At 41.0% G+C, this 17,469-nt stretch overlaps 1 non-coding gene across 1 annotated transcript; it reads left to right on the top strand.

The window, feature by feature from the left end:
• Positions 1–4,238: 4,238 nt before the first annotated feature.
• trnaa-agc (transfer RNA alanine (anticodon AGC)) lies at positions 4,239–4,317 on the top strand. Its single transcript has one exon. It is a non-coding gene; the product is annotated as a tRNA-Ala (tRNA).
• The last annotated feature ends 13,152 nt before the right edge of the window (positions 4,318–17,469 follow it).

Genomic DNA, 17,469 nt, shown 5'->3' on the forward strand with positions numbered 1-17,469 from the left:
CTCTTTGCCAAAAAGAGTCTCAAAGGGATTGTGAACCCCTCAACACTCAGAAAGGGCTTCGCAGTAATATCTCAAAAAGCAATACCTCTGACAATGCAAAGCAACTTTGGTAGTGCACTGAATTGTCAGCCTAGATGTTTTTGCACTAAGTTCTCTGGAGTGGGAATTGAACCAGGAATGTTCAAGCTCTGAAGGAAAAGCACTACCAACTCAATCATGTGCATGATTGGAAGCTGCGTGGCTGTCATTTCACAGCAGTGAGGAAGGATGCCTGTGTTTGTGCATCCTGTTCATTTGCTTAGTGAACTTCGCCAAAAGCATCCAAATTTAAATGTAACACACACAACATTCTGGAGGAACTCAGCAGCATCTATGGAGGGGAATAGACAGGTTGATGTTTTGGGCCAAAGTGACATGCATCAAATAAAATATTATTTTTGTAATAATGGGCTACCTTATCATTATTGAATACTTGGAAAAAACTTAGCCTTCCATGTATTTTCCAAAGCTTATCCACAAAATGGGGAGTTTTGTCAATTCTTGTTGGAAAGCAGCTCAAAAGTCCAAATTCCATATTCGCAATTAGCCAAGATTCACAGGCACAGGAACTGATCTGAAATGGATCTGTCTTTGGCCGTTAGGCTCCAGAACTCCATGCCAAAGCCATGGTATTTGTCTCTCTGTCTTTGGAACAGTCCTTAAACCTATCTGTGTTTACAACTCTACACCAACATTTTCTAATATAGCTCAGTTCAGCACGTTGGGACATTGTATTAGGTTACACACTGACATTATCTTCAGCTTAGCTGTAACAGTAAACAGTGAGCGTGTTTTAACCCTGCAGATTTTCAATCAAAAACACAGGAGATTCTGCAGATGCTAGAAATGCAGAGCAACACACGTAAAATGCAGGAGGAACTCTGCAGGTCAGGCAGCATCTATGGACATGAATGAACAGTACACAGTTTGGGCCGGAACCCTTCTTCAGGACTGGAAAGGAAGGGGGAAGAAGCCAAAATAAGTAGGGGTGGGGAGGGGAATCAGCGCAAGCTGGAAGGTGAAGTCAAGTGAGAGGGAAGGTTGGTGGGGGAGGGGAATGAATCGAGAAGCTGAGAAGTGATAGGTGGAAAAGGTAAAGGTTAAAGAAGGAGGAATCTGATAGGAGAGGAGAGTTGAACATGGAAGAAAGGGAAGAAAGGGCACCATGGTGAGGGGGAGGGTTGGTGTTAGGCAGCTGAAGGGAAAGGGCAAGAGAGGAGCCAAAATGGAAAAGGAGAGGGGAGAAATTAGCAAAAGTTGAAGAAATCAACTGAATTTAAATTCCCCTATGTTGATCTATGAAATGATGCCCTATTTCAGAGAAATGCACCCATGATGACATCTGCGTGTACAGGGCAGTATGTGTGGAAGGTTTTGCTTTGGAACACTCAACCAGAACCTCTGCATCAGGTAGAACTATTAAAAAACACAATAGAAACATTTGAAGAATGGAAATGGAGTTCAGCAAGAATCAACTTTATTCACTATATACAGTATATTTACATGTATTAAGCTTCTCCATGATCATCACCTTGTCATGATGGAGAGGCTTGTGAGATCCTGAGAGCGATGCTGTCTGGAGGTTAGTTATCTTGAGCTTAGCTCCTGCCAGGGTCACCCGTGGTGATGTCAAGGGGGAGGCTCCAGACGAAGAACAATCAAACTAAGACCTCAGTAGTAGGGCTGGTGGAAGATGCTGGCACATCACAATGGCAGTGAAGGGTTCCCACTTGTTTTGCATTTTAAGCCACTGGACCATGACTGTGATCTGTGCATCAGTCTCCCCACGTCAAGTAAAGTTACGCACAGGTGTTCCCCAATAAAAGAATCCATCCTAAGAGAATATGAGGATCCCGGATCAGCCATTACAGCCACCTGAGGAGCCACCAATAGAGGACCTCTGAGGAGAGCATTGTACTCATACTTGCAGTACATGCATTAGGAATTTGCTATGGTGTGTTAGCGCAACATGCAGCAGCGACAACAGTATTCAACAATTGTAAAGAATTATATAAAAATACGTTAGATGTTAAAGTACAGATATGGAATAAAATATGCATAAACACCAGCATGTATTGAGTATTATAAAAAGTGGTTTGAAGTATTTACAGTGTAGTGCAGTGATAGGGTAATAGATGGGGGGATGGGGTTGTGGATAACTAGAATGTTTGATTCTATATGGCTTCTGTACCTCCTGCTCTCTTCTCATTGCTGCCATCAGAGGGGAGGTACAGGAGCCTGAAGACATACACTTAGATGTTTCAGGAACAGTTTCTTCCCCTCTGCTGTCAAATTTCAAATGGGCAATGAACCAATGCATGAACACTACCCATTGTTTTGCTCTCTTCTTGCACTATGGATTTAATTTTATATATTTCTTAATGTAATTTATAGATTTTTGATGTATTGCATTACACTGCTGCCACAAAACAACATTTCATGACATGTACCAATGATATTAATCATGATTCTGATCAGATTACCTGCCTGGGTGTGAAGTTTTAGTTTTAGTAGACCTGTTCGATAATTATCCCTCAACTAACATCAGCAAGTAAATCATCTGGTCACTTTTCTCATTCTGGAACCTGGCAAGGTGCAATTTGGTTTCTCTACAATAAAACAGTGACAGCACTTGAACTATTTTGAGACTTTTCCTGAGGAAGTAAAAATTATTACTTTTTGTAATCTATGGATCATTGCTAGCATATTTTTGTTCCAATTTTCTAACAGCTATTTACATTTAATATTTATTCTTATCAATAAAAATGATTGCATCAAACTGTGTATCTTATAAATATTTACCTTTCAGAGCAGAATTATTTTAGTTCGATAATATATCTCATATCTTTTAAATTTCCCCATCTATTAAAAGAGATAGTGTACTGAAGAGTACACACAAGTTAGTCAGAATAAAGACCATCAGTCCTATTACCCTCCCCTTAGTACTCAGCTGTTTTCCAGTAACTGACCCGACAAAATGGAAAAAGTTGATGGACAATTCACCATTTCTTGGCTGTGTCAAAAATATTTGTTTCTTCACTCTGCAGCCCTGACTCATTTTCTCACATTCGAAAACAATTTGGAAAGCACCTAAAAATATAAATCACTTATTTTCTTTATTTTATTTTTATTTAAAGATACAGCATGTCAACATCCTATTGGCCCAGTGGGTCTGCGCCGGGCAGTTACACTCATGTGACCAATTAATCTATTAACCCATATGTGTTTGGAATGTGGGAAGAAGCCAGAGCAACTGGAAGACCACGTGGTCACAGGGAGAACATTCCTTACAAACAGTCGCGGAACTGAACCCGAGTCACTGGTGCCGTAACTGTTATTGTGCACTGTCATGCCACCCCAATCTGTTTGTTTATTTTTGGCCGAATAATCTGTGCCGCTGCCCAGCAACCCACCGATTTAACCCTCGCCTAATCACGGGACAATTTACAATGACCAATTAACCTACTGAATGGTAGGCCTTTGGACTGTGGGAGGAAACCAAAGCACCCAGAGGAAACTATTTACTTTCTTAAACTGAAATCAACTTCAACATTTATTCATATTTGAAAGGACAAGCCAGGAACCCTGTGACTAAGACTTAAAAAAAAAAATGCTCACCATACTGGCATTTCTATGGATGCTGACAGTCCCACTGAGAAATTACAACATTTTCAAGTCAGTACAGAATTTGTCATGCAGAAATTAGGTGCCTGGTCACTAATGTTATAATCTCATGTTAATTTCTTCAGCAGAGAAACAGAAGGTTTATCAAGGAGTGAGGGTGAAGATCACAGTTAAAGAGCTCTTGCAGCAGAGAAGGGCACTTCAAGCAGCAGCAATAACCACCACAGCAGTATGTATAATCACCTTTGCATGCCAACTTTTCAATACACAGAAACTTTCAAAGCAATGAATTTATTTTTTAGTCTAAAAAGTTAATTTTATGAAACATGGCAACTGTATAAAATATCAGTTGCTAACAGAAATATCTTCCAGATATCAGCTTGGTTTCACAGGCATAAATTTGAAGTTCAAGTTGTACTCCAGGTGTGTTAGCACAAAACCAAGAGGCTGTGCCCCTTATACAGGAAGCTAAGCTAACGGCCTGCCTGCCTTCAGACAGGCTGGACACAAAAGATTCTGTAGTATGGTCTTAAATGAAAAAAAGAAGGTTTGCATTTATGGAGTGACTTGCAGCATGCTGTGGCACATGGCCAAGTGGTTAAGGCATTAGACTAGCAATCTGAAGGTTGTGGGTTCGAGCCCCAGCCGAAGCAGCATGTTGTATCTTTGAGCAAGGCACTTAACCACACACTGCTCCAGTCCACCCAGCTGAGAATGGATACCGGCAAAATGCTGGGGGCTAACCTCGTGATAGACTGGCGTCCTATCCGGGAGGAGTCTTATACTCTCAGTCGCTTCACGCCACGGAAACTGGCATAAGCACTGGCCTGATGAGCCGATAAGGCTCGGCACAGACTTTAACTTTCAGCATGCTAAGCTTTATTACAATCAGTAAGAATTATTTTTGAAGGACAGTCACTTCAGCAGTGAATAAAATGCAGTGTTGTGTGCATAGCATGGTCCTACAAACGACAATTGATAATGATCAGGTGGCACTTTAGTGATACTTATTGAAGACTAAGTATTGGTCAAACACAGGGGAGACTCCCCCCAGTATTCTGCTTTGGAATCATGGGGTGTGTGTTCTTTTATTGGACTACTGATATAATTGGAAATCTGTAATTTATATCAATAATTTGGATGTGAATATACAAGGCATGGCTAGCAATTTTGTGGATAATACTAAAATAAGTGGTGTTGGAGATAGTGTCAAAGATTATGAAAAATTTCAGGGGGATCTTGATCAGCAAGGTACAGTGTGTGGGCTGAGAAATGGCAAATGGTTTTCAATCCAGATTAAGGCCAAGCACTGCATTTTGGGAGTTCAAACCAAGGTAAATGTTAGAGCCCTGGTGAGTGTTATAGAGCAGAGGAACCTAGAGTGCAAGCACATTGTTCACTGAATAGTAAAGGTGGTGTTTGTCACCGGACTTCATTAGTCAATGCACTGAGTACAGGAGTTGGGAAGGTATGTTATGCTTATACAAGATGTTGGTGGGACTGCATATGTTGTGTACATGTTGGTCACCCTGTTATAGGAAAGATGTCATTAAACTAGAAAGGGTCAGAAAAGATTTACCAAGATGTTGCCTGATCTTGGGGGCTCGAGTTACAAAGAGGGGTAGACTAGGGCTTTTTACCCCCCTGGAACATAGGAGATCGAGGGGTGAACTGATAGAGATATACACGATCATGGGGGGCACTGACGGGGTAAAAGCATAGTCATTTTCCCATGGAGGAGGTGCTAAGAGCAAAAGATTCTAGACAGGAGCAAGAGATTTAAAAGGGACATCAAAAGCAGCTTCCTCACACAAAGGGTGGTGTATATTTGGAAAGAACTACCAGAATTAGTGTTTGAGGCCATCACATTAGCAACATTTAAAAGACATCTAGACAAAGTCCATGGTTAGGAGAGGTTTACAGGACTGTGGGACAAGCATGGGCAGATGGGACCAGATAACTGGGCAATACAGTTGGTACAACATGGACCAACTGGTCCTAAGGGCTTGTTTCCATGTATGACACTATGTGCTATGTCCATATTCAGTTTAACATTTTGTCCAAAGTCACTTACTAGCTGTACATGCTACCTCCCACCATTGCCCTAGAGTGTTAGTGCAGACTACTGTGCTTCAATCTCTGGATTGGGAAGGGAAGGAACATACTTTCTAGTTAATTTTTACCCCTCAACCAACATCACGTTGCAGTCTAGAGGACTGTGGTATGTTCCACGTTGCCTACACTGCATTGGTCATTAATCTAACACGCCTGATTGGATGTATTCTGAGTGGGGTGGCATGGCAGTGTCGCGATCAGGGTTCGCCTTTATGGAGTTTGCGCATTCTCCCCATGACCGCATGGGGCTCTCCCCACAGGGTTGCTGAGTTGCAGTCATGCAATGTTGGCGCCAGAGGTGTGGAAGCACTTCAAGGTTTTGAAGTAAATGTGACAAATAACGCTAATCTTCATCTGAAATCTAGTGATCGTGAAAGGTGCAACATAACTGTTTTTGTTTCAGTTACATTACACTTGGTTCTGGAAGGCTTAGTGCTAACTAGCTATAAGCTCATGACATTGGAAGCAATATCAGGATAAATAGAGGAATGGTGAGCATGGCAACTGACTTGAGAGATATCACAGGTATCAGTGATGGAATCTCGACTATTGTCAGTCTGCTTTATTCAAGATTCAAAGCTCATTATCAAAGTATGTATACATTATACAACCTTGAGATTCATCTTCTTGCAGGCAGCCACAAAACAAAGAAACATAATAGAACCCATGAAAAAACACCCAAAGACCAAACACTCAATGTGCAAACAATAAAAAAAGTCCAGAAATCACACACAGAGCATTAACTGCAGAGTCCACAGCCACAGAGCCAGTTCAGCGCTGAAGCAAGAAAATTTCACACAGTAGTGAGCTGAACATCAGTCCATCTTTTGCCCTTGGCCTTGATGCCTTGATCAAATAGCGCAAATAGTAAAAAAAGTAAACAAAGCCACATGGAACACAAGCTGCAAGAGTCCCCAAAATGAGTCCACGGCTGCAGAGCCCGTTCAGCACTGAGGTGCCAACAACTACTCCCCAGCCTGGCGGCATGGCACCCAAGCCTCTGGCATCTCCTGCCTGACGGCAGTGGCAAGAAAAGAGGAAGGTTGGTCAAACACAGGCAGACATCACTGTATACCTGTTCGTTTTCTGCTCTCACCTTTGACAATTTTATTCTTGCACAGAGTAACAGAGCCAACCAGGTCTGGAAGCAGCATCCACCCCCAGTGATGGCTGTCCTGGCCATACCTGCACACACGAAAGTCGAATCCCCCAGGAGGTTGCCAAAGCAGCAAATCATTTAGTTGGTTCAAAAGTACATCCTTAAAAGGGAAATTACAGGCTGCAGACCACAGCAATTGCAGTTCAGAAGAAGTATATCTGCTAGAGCATCTAGTAGTTTTGTGAGCTGTCTGCAAAACTTTGCCATTAGTTGTGAGCGCCATCTTACCATCAAGATTATTTAATGTCATTTCCAGTGCACAAGCATAAAGAAAATAATCGTTACTCCAGATCTGATGTAGCCCAAAAAAAAACACACACAAAAGATAATGAACACAATAAAAAAAAATCACAATAAATTTAAATACACAAAATAGCTTATATAAATAAATTGATTGCATGTCCATAAAGTGACGCTAAGCACAGCGGTGCCTAGCAGAAGGGATTGGGTCTGTTGTAGCAAAATATCTTGATAACATAAAGGCAGGTGGAAGGTAGGCGAGGAGAACACCAAGACCTTGCAAAGTGACTTCAGTAGGTTAAGTGAGCGAGCAAAAATTTTGCGAGTGGAATATGGGGAAATGAGAAGGTATCCACCTTGATGGAGTGATTAGAAAAGAATATGGTTTATTTGGAGAGGAAAAATACAGAATACTATTGGGTGCCTTCAATACAAACCTTTCACATGAGGGTGCGGCCTCAGAATAAGGGCTGTCCACAGAACAGCGATGAGGAGGAATTTCTTTTGCCAAAGGATTGTGAATCTGTGGTATTTGCTGTGGAGGCCAAGTTACTGTATATATTTAAAGCAGAGGTTGATGGTTCTTGATTAGTCAGGGTGTCAAAGGTTACAGGGTGAAGGCAGGAGACTGGGGTTCAGGGGTAAAATAAATCAGCCATGATGGAATGACAGAGCAGACTCAATGGGCAGAATGGCATAATTCTGTTCCTGTGTCTTATAACAGATTAGTATGAAGCCAAGTAGAATATTAGCCTTCCTTGCTAAGGAGGTGGAGTATAAGCATAGAGAAGTTTTGCAACTGTTAAGATCACACTTGGAGGCCTGCATACATTTTTGCTTCCATTAATCTGGGGTGTCAGTTCAAAAAGTTTCAACAAGGTTCAAACCTGCAAGGTTTCTTAAGAAGGATTAAGCATGTTGGACCCATTTGTTTTGGATTTCAGAAGAATTAAGGATATTCTTATGAAAGCAGGAGATTCTGAGGGGTCTGGATAGGTAGATGCTGACAGAATGTTTCCCCTCATGGATGAATTTAGAACAGGCATACTTTCAGGTCAGGAATTAAAAACAGATGAGGAAGAAATGCTTCTCTCAGAAAATGGGTTGTTAAGTGGAGCTGAGGCTATTGTCCAATCAGCACAGTTTATGGAATAGTAGAGCAGGTTTTCGGGCTCAAGGAAACCTATAGTGAAAAAGATCATCTGGTCCATTACGCCCGTACTAGACCATTCCCCTACCTTTTTGTTACTTGTATGTTTTTATTTTCATTTTCTAGTGTATATCCAATTTGCTTTGGAAATTTTACAGTGGATTTGCTTCCATTGGGCTTTTCCTGCAAGTGCATTCCAGATCCCAACAGCCTGCTGCACAAAACCTCTCCAAGTTCAGTACATGTGCCAAGTACATTAAATCTGTGCTTATCTAACCTGCTAGAGGAAAAAAAATTGCTTCATGGTTATTGTACTTACAATAGTTTGAGTATTTCAGTAAAACCTTTCCCTGACTTCCTTGAATGAGGATAATCTCACTTTCTCCAATCTCTCCACCCAAATGAAGCCCACAGCATCATCCTGACATTATTCCAGCAAATCTCCTTCGTAATCCACACCCCCTAACATCCTTCCTGATACATGGAGCCCAGAAAGGGACACATTACTGTAGCTGTGTCCAAAACAGTGATTTGCATTTTTGAACCTGTCTTGCCATATTTGCATACATTCAGTATACCCCAATTCTTTAGCCCTCCCATAAAATTGTACTTTTATTTTACGTTGCCTTAATAAATTCACTGGTGTTTGAATACAAACTTGTTACACTCTGAAATGTAAACTTCCACTCAGTGGTGTTGCATGGCATAAATTTCTTAGTCAAATTTTAACAAGTTTGAGGCAATGTCTGCATCTTCCACTGCATTCCGGAGTGTTTCAGCTCTGGGAAACATTGTAATTCTCTACCATTAACATGAAACTACATTGATGGGGATCATCTGAAATAATCTATAAGATGATTAATGCTGAAATTGTGGTGCATTTTTGCACGTGTCTCTCCAGTAAGCATCAAAGCTGAATTTATAAAATCGTTCTTTTGGCTGCAATGCGCTCAAAATGTTAGATGATAGAGTTCTTCATAATCACAATTACCAAAACATGGGTTAATTTTATATTTATTGCAATAATCTTGACACACACATCCATGTTGTCCTGGTCATTATTTAGGACAACCCGATGACCATGAAACTTTGAACAGAACTGGTACCAACATTTCCAAAATCTGCCTTTGCAGACTTCAGGATAGCACATGTTAAGTGGAAGGGTGTGTGGAGAAGGATGGTTTTTAATGAAATGAATCTACTGGAGACCCAGACATGGCCTGTTCTGGGGTTCAAGACTGTCTAAATGTGTGGGTGGCTGAGAAGGTGGTAAAGGGCTTGGTTTGCTGTTGTTACTTTGTTGCTGTTGTTGTTATTGGTTGAGTTGTTCTGTCAAACACTGAACATACTACGTTAGCACTAGAATATGCAGCGATGCGTGCGGGCTGCTTCCAGCACACCCTTAGTGTCACAAACAACTTATTTCTCTGTATGTATCAATTTTAATGTGATTAATAAATGGATCTGAATTTGACCAATTCACGTCTTTACAAAAGATGTCACACTCTTTGAGTGATGAAGTCACAGTAGTATGAAATGTTGTAACCAATTGGTATATAGCAAGTTCCTAAAAATACCAACAATGGTGTGAGCTAAATTGTTTTTTTTGTCATTGAATATTAAACATTGACCAAGGTGGAAAGGTAATAATGATTGCTTTTAATTTCTGAAATGGTGGCAAAAAAAATCTGGAAGCCCATAACCTGAGTGGGTGGATATGAACTCATTTACCATTCCCATTTAAGAGATGGCATCTTAGAGGGAACAACACGTGTTGGCACATTAGTCTAGATTTCTGTGTACAAACTGATGGAATGGGACTGTGTTTCAGAACGTGTTGACTCTGGAATTGACAGAGACTTTTCAACAGACCAGAAATAGCCACTTTACATTCAGTGACTTTATTAGGGCACCTGCTTGTTAATGCAAATATCTAATCAATCAATCAATCATGTGGCAGCAACTCAATGCATAAAAGCATGCAGACAAGGTCAAGAGGTTCATTTGTTGTTCAGACCAAGCATCAGAATGGGGAAGAAATGTGATCCAAGTGACATTGACTGTGGAATGATTGTCGGTGCCAGACAGGGTGGTTTGAGTATCTCAGAAACTGCTGATCTCCTGGGATTTTTACACATAACAGTCTCTAGAGTTTACAGAGAATAGTGTGAAAAACAAAAAAAAAAAAAAAAACATCCACTGAGTGACAGTTCTGTGGGTGAAAACACCTTGTTATTGAGAGAGGCCAGACTGGTCCAAGCCGACAGGAAGGTGACAGTAACTCAAATAACCACACATTACAACAGTGGTGTGCAGAAGAGCATCCCTGAATGCACAACATGTCAAACCTTGAAGTGGATGGGCTACAGTCGCAGAAGACCATGAACGTACACTCAGTGGCCACTTTATTAGGTACAGGAGGAACTTTATAAACTGGCCACCGGGCGTATCCCTTCATTATCGCATTGATTTATAATTTATTGACTTTCCTTCTGTGCTCTTAACTGCATTTTTTTTGCCCAGTTCAGAAAAGCAAAGATCACAAATAAATTCTGCAAATAATCCATCAAATAGCTAGTCAAAATGATGACATTGAGAGATACTGTTGTATTTTCAGGTTCATTCTGCGGTCTTTGAATTCCACAGAGAGCATACAAATATGCAACATTCAAACATGTTGTAACTAGCTTGAATTTGTAATAGAGTATCAGTATCAAAATTGCATTAATTTCTGATGTTACCTACAAGATATTTGAACATAGTCTAGTACAACTTGTAAGACTTGGTCTGCAAGTAACTTCAATTGTACCTGACATAAATCTGTGAAGTATTTCAACAGCACATTGTCAAAGATGAGCATGTTTATTTCCTCCTTTGCCAGTGTTCAATAGATATTTGATCCTGAGTGAATTCAATTTATTACATTATCCCCATCCCTAACTTCCTCAAACCCAGCCTGTGTTCAAGGTAGTACTTGGTGACATACCCATTCTTTGATAATAAATTCACTTTGAAAGTGCATTGCAGGCAGACACTCACTCATCACTGTATTAATTGCTGTACTCATTATTACCATGTATATTGTTTACTGAGTTTGATGCAAGCAAGACATTTCATTACAATTGAGGTATTTGATAATTGAGATATATATAGCTTTCTTTAATGCACGAGTGATAATGTAGGATTTCTGAAATGCAGTACTGGGAGCAATATAGTTCATTAGTGCATAGCTAGTTCCCACAATTTGATATTACGGATGATCTGGCGTAGTGGATTTACTTATGTGTCATATATACTGGAGACAAGCCCATACTGTTCTTCACACACTTGTTCACATGCATTGAGAGCTGACAGAGTCTTACTTTACTTTAGCAGAAACTTGGTGCTACCAGCAGTGCGATATTCCCTTAGTGCTAATCCCAGTTCAGATTTTCAGATTTTCATCCATACAATTGGCGGGGGGGGGGGGGGGGGCGAAGAGAATGCAAATCCAAAACAAACCAACTAGACCAGTCACTTGGGCTTAGTTTGATGTTACATCATCTCCAATCTCAAGTACAAAGAAGTAAAAACAGCAAAAACTTGCTAACACAAAAAGAGTAATCTCACCTTGATTCCAGAATAGAATGAGTGTCCCTGGAGGTGGTCTCATTTCAGTCTTGGTTTCACACATAGTGCTCATGACATCCATTTTGTGAAGCATCGAGGAGTACTTCATTAAATTAACCATATTGCTGTTGATGGGTTAGACTTTCTGCAGATCCATCCTGAAAACCAAAACTAGAATCTTAAATGTGAGGAAATTGTTGGCCTAGCCAGCCTTGTCTTGATCAATATGTTAAGCATTTTAAGATTAAACATTAGAGCTTCTGAATTTCAGAGTATGACACTTTCTAGTGTCAAGCTATGAAAGTGTCAGTTACAGTTCAGTTGGTCAAACCATGCTTTATGCATTGTGTTATTACTTTATGTGTGTGTGTTATACGTACTGTGTTATGCACCTTGGTCCAGAGGGACATTGTTTCATTTGGCAGTATACATATGTACAATTGAATGAAAATAAACTGAACTTGAACACATGAACAGGAAGGTTCTGGCTTTAGGCTCTGTTCCAAAGATTTGAGTGCAGTAATTTAGGCTATTGTCCAGTCCAGTACTTAACTCAGAACTGCTGTGCTTTAAATGAAAAATTAAATTGTTCCCCTTGTAAGTAGGCATAAAAGGCTCCAAGGCTCCTGTCCTTGCAAATTTTACTTCACCTCCAATGACTTCCAATCCCTTTCTCAACATCCCCAAAAAGAACAAATGGTCTGGTCATTATTGCTTGTTAGAAGTAAATTGTCTGACAATAATGACTTAAAAGTGTCTGTAAAGTGCTTTGTCTGTAAAGCGCTTTGGAGGGGTTCTGAAAGGACACGACAAGCACGAACAAAGCTGAAGGTACTGCGGGTTAGGCAGCGTATGAGTGGAGGAAAATGGACTGTCAACATTTCAGGTCCAGGCTGTGCTCTCTTCTCGTTACTACCATCAGGACGGAAGTATGGAACCTTAGATCCCACACCAACAGGTTAAGGAATAGTCACTACCATACAACCATCAGGCTCTTGAACCAGCATGGATAACTTCACTCACCTCAATCCTGAAATGATTCTACAACTTACAGTCTTACTTTCAAAAGACACTTTACAATTTGTGTTCTCAGTATTTTTTATACACACACACACAGTTCATCTTCTTTTGCAGATTGGTTGTCAGTGCTTGTTATACGTATAGTTCTTTTTTTAAAATTCTATTTCTTTATGTTTCTGTGACTGCCTGTAAGAAAATGAATCCCAAGTTAGTAAATGGTAACATATAGGTACTTTGATAATAAATTTACCTTAACTTTGAAGGGTCTCATTCCAAAACATCATGTTCATTTCCGTCCACAGATGTTCCCCGAAATACTGTGTTCCTCCAGCATCTTGTTTGTTACTAACAAACACAATCTGTATTTTTATATAATTGCAAAGTAAAATTAGATAATGTAACTTACCAGAAGTAGGGCAAATCTGAAACATCAGATTAGTTTCTGTAAAAAAAATCTGAGGAGATTCCAGCATTGGTTCACAGTGTTTAGTATTTGCATTTTTAAAATGTTAACATTGTAACATTGAACTTGTTGTTCCAACTCTCCAGGCCACTGAAGTTAACGTTCCCTCTTCATCCCACCTTCATATCTGTTTGATTCACAATGTAACTTACACAACTGTGTGAGCTGCATAAATCAAATGAAATCATCTGTATACTTCTCACTGATCTCACCACACTTGTAATTTAAGTATGCGCTGTCAGATGAATAATACTCATACCCAATGTTAGGAGAAATTGCCAGGTGTGAAACTGTCCTCCAGAGGCCAAACACACATTTCTCAAGCTGCACTGACACCAACTTCCATGTACTGCACCATCACCAGCAACACTCAACAAACACACAAAAAACACTGGAGGCACTCATCAGGTCAGGCAGCATCCAGGAAAAGAGAATGTCAACTGCAGTCTTTTCCTAGGTGCTGCCTGGCCTGCTGATTTCCTCCAGCTGTGTGTGTGTGTGTGTGGGGGGGGGGGAGGGGGGGGGCTCGGATTTCCAGCATCTGCAGATTGTCTCTTGTTTGTGACCAGCAATACTCAGCTCTGTCTGGAGTGTGTATCACACTGCCCAAAAAGACATACAGTGGTTGCCAAATGATAACCACTGACTAAAGTACCTACCTATTTGAAAATTAGTATTCACTTCTGTCAGTGAGGTGTTCAAAAACTGGGACCTGCACTATGAATGGATCTTAGTACTCTTGTGACCGTAGGGTTATCCTGTCTCCATCCATAAAAAACAGTTCACTAAACAAAGTTGAAATCATCCACATCCCAGGATGGACTCCTTGGATCATTACACAATCTTTTTCACCCTTGCTTGGCCCTCTTTTCAGTACACTAAATAAGGATCAACTTTGTACTATAGATAAAGTTTGAAATTGTGCATGCTATTTCCAGGTATTACAGCAATTGCTCATGCATGTGAAAATGCAATTATGTATTTAGAAATAACTTTTCTGAAAAGGAACTCAAAATGATTTAAGGGTAGAAAATCAAAGTTCAGCACTGCAGAAGCTGGAAATCTGAAATAAAATAGAAATCAGTGGAAACACAGCAGGTCAGGCAGCATCTGTGAAGAGAGAAATAAGGGACATGTTTCACTGAAGAGTGAACTTGGACTTAGTGTTAACCCATTTCTTGCTCTCAAAATGGAGAAAGATGGGGAGGGGTTATTTCCCAAACACTGCATAATAAACAGAATTTGAGGGTCAGTAACCTCATCAGTGTGGATTGGTAATATCACCTCCTCCTCACTGACAGTCAACACAGGCACACCTGGAGGATGTGTGCTTAGCCCACTGCTGTACTCTCTCTGCACCATAACTCTGTGGCTGGGCACAGCTCAATTACTATAAATTTGCCAGTGACACAACCGTTGTTAGCAGGATCTGAGATGGTGAGAAGGTGGCATGCAGAGATAGATCAGCTGGTTGAGTGGTGTAACAATTGATTGTGGACTTCAGGAAGTAAAAGTCAAGGGAACACATATCAGTTCTCATCGAGGGATCAATAGTGGAAAGGTTGAGCAGTTTCAAGTTCCTGTGTGTCAACATCTCTGATGATCTATCCTGGGCCCAACATATTGATGCAATTACAAAGAAAGCACGACAGCAGCTACGTTTCACTAGGAGTTTGAAGAGACTTGTTATGTCACCAAAGACTCGAGCAAATTTCTACAGATGTATTGCGGAGAGCATTCTAACAGGTTGCATCACTGTCTAGTACGGAGGGGCCACTCCACAGAGTCAGAAAAAGCTGCAGAAAGTTATAAACTCAGCCAGCTCCATCATGGGCACCAGCTTCGCCAGCATTGAGGACACCTCCAAAAGGCGATACCTCAAAAAACAAGATGGCATCTATGAAGGAGCCTCGCCATTTGGCACACGGCCTTTTATTTCTACCGTCAGGGAGCTTAACGAGAAGCACTTCACATGTTAGGAACAGCTTCTTCCCTTCTGCCGTCAGATTACTGAACGGCCCATGAACCCCGTGAACACTCTCTCTATTCTGCTCTCTTTTTGTACTTTTAAAAACACCTTCTTACTCTAATTTAGAGTAATTTATGTACTCCCGTCACAAAGACCTTTCACGACATATGTCAGTGATACTAAACCTGACTCTAATTCAGTTGGCAGTTTCGACTGTCGAATCCACACACCGCCCTTACACAGTGCTTATCAGATTCACGCCGACGCCCGCTGCTATCTTCCGCCAGGGAAGGGTTATAAAGTCGGCTGAATTAATGCTTGGAAACGCGCAATTACCTTCCACTACCAGGTCGGAGATTGAGCCAGATCTCTGCCAGACTCAAAAACTGTTTCTGACAAGTCCAGTCGGTTTCACCTCTAATACCGCTGTCATGTCTGAGACGCAAAATTACTCAAATATACGATTTATTTTGCCAAGCGCAAGGCCGTCTTTCACTGCATCTCTGAACAGGATCCGTCTGTAAAACATCAGCCGGACTCCATCCGACGGCAAGATTCAGCCATTATTTCAAACCTACGATGGCAGATCACCGCAGCATCGTAATGTAGTCAAGTAACTCGAATTTTGATACGATATGAAGCAGGCACTTTTGAATTATTACCACAATTAAACTCCCACTACCTAAGCTAAATTCAATAGAAAAAGACCACGAGTAATCTTGCATCAGGTGCTGGGCAGGGATGATGTAATGCAAATACGATCCAGGGAGGTTTGAATTTAAATCACGTGTCCATTTAACAATTTAGGGAAGCGTAGTTCTCTGAAAAGTTTCAGGTACTGTGACTTTCACGCTCAGGTCTATCTGGACCTCATTAAAAACTTCTATCTAAACCTAAACGCTACCATAACTTACTACTTGTACATTCTGCAAGGGAGGCATTTGGTTAATCATCTGGAAATGAGTGTCTCGTTTCGAAAACAATAACAAAAACGGCCTAATCAATGTCTACACTTAAATCTGGACGCAAATGCTTTTGCCCAGCAACCTCGCGCAGATATGAAATGAAATTAAGTTCGAATGCATTGACTGATATTAGTACAAGATAACTGAATGTAGCCTGCTGCTGGCTGTTTTTGTTGCTACGTTAGTTAGAATTTGTCTAAAGACCACCTCCGTTTTCTTATTTGCAGCTTACCGCAGGCAACAATCCACAGGTCGCTGAACCAGTCGTTCCCTCGTATTCAGGTCAGTATATGGCACCCAAGAAACAGCATTCATCTCTCCAAGAGGGTCAAAAGATTCACCCTGCAGCCTTTAGAGATATCGCCTTCTCGCCTTTAATGTTAAAGCACAGACAGCGCATAAATCAGTTAATCCACCAATCAGTGGGAGAATGGAATGCAGATGAAGGGGTTGGAACGAATCAGACACTGGGGTCGCTCCGCCATCCACTGCTCTCACCATCAAAGGATGACTCCATTTAAAGTTTGCCATCTAAACTGCAAATCCGAAGGCACGGTTTAAGCGTTCTATCTATCCCGTGATAATTACATCTCCGCTGTTGGCGGACGGTGCCTCTTATTTGCTGTTAGCAGACGGGAGGCGATCCTCTGATGAATGCTCCTCTTCAAGACTCTCATATTTCACCTCTTCATGAGAACCGAGCGAGCTAACGCGTGTTTCGCAGACCTTGTTCACCTGTCTGTCTATTTATTACTCAGGGTAACCCACCCCTGGATTTTAAAACATTCAGCACTGCCTGTCCTACCTCGGAGCAGTGTGGTCGACCCAAGAATTAAAAAAAAGCAAAAATCTCCCTCTTTAAAAAAAGTATCTTTTATTCAGAAAGTAGCGGTATGAAGCGTAATTAATGGCGAGCCACGTGCTGTCTTGTTTTTATTGGCTGTAACTCGGGAAGTATCAGTGATAACCGCTACGTTGAAAACTGTCTTAAGGGGCACTTGATTAGGAGGGTCTTGTCTATTTTTCGGAGGTATTGACCAAGGAACGACGCCAGAACTGGAGAGTTTAAGTGATTTCGGTCCTGATTCAAGCAATACAAACGCAAAGAATCCCTGA

Source organism: Mobula birostris, chromosome 20, assembly GCF_030028105.1.
Source record: "Mobula birostris isolate sMobBir1 chromosome 20, sMobBir1.hap1, whole genome shotgun sequence".
Taxonomy (NCBI): domain Eukaryota; kingdom Metazoa; phylum Chordata; class Chondrichthyes; order Myliobatiformes; family Myliobatidae; genus Mobula; species Mobula birostris.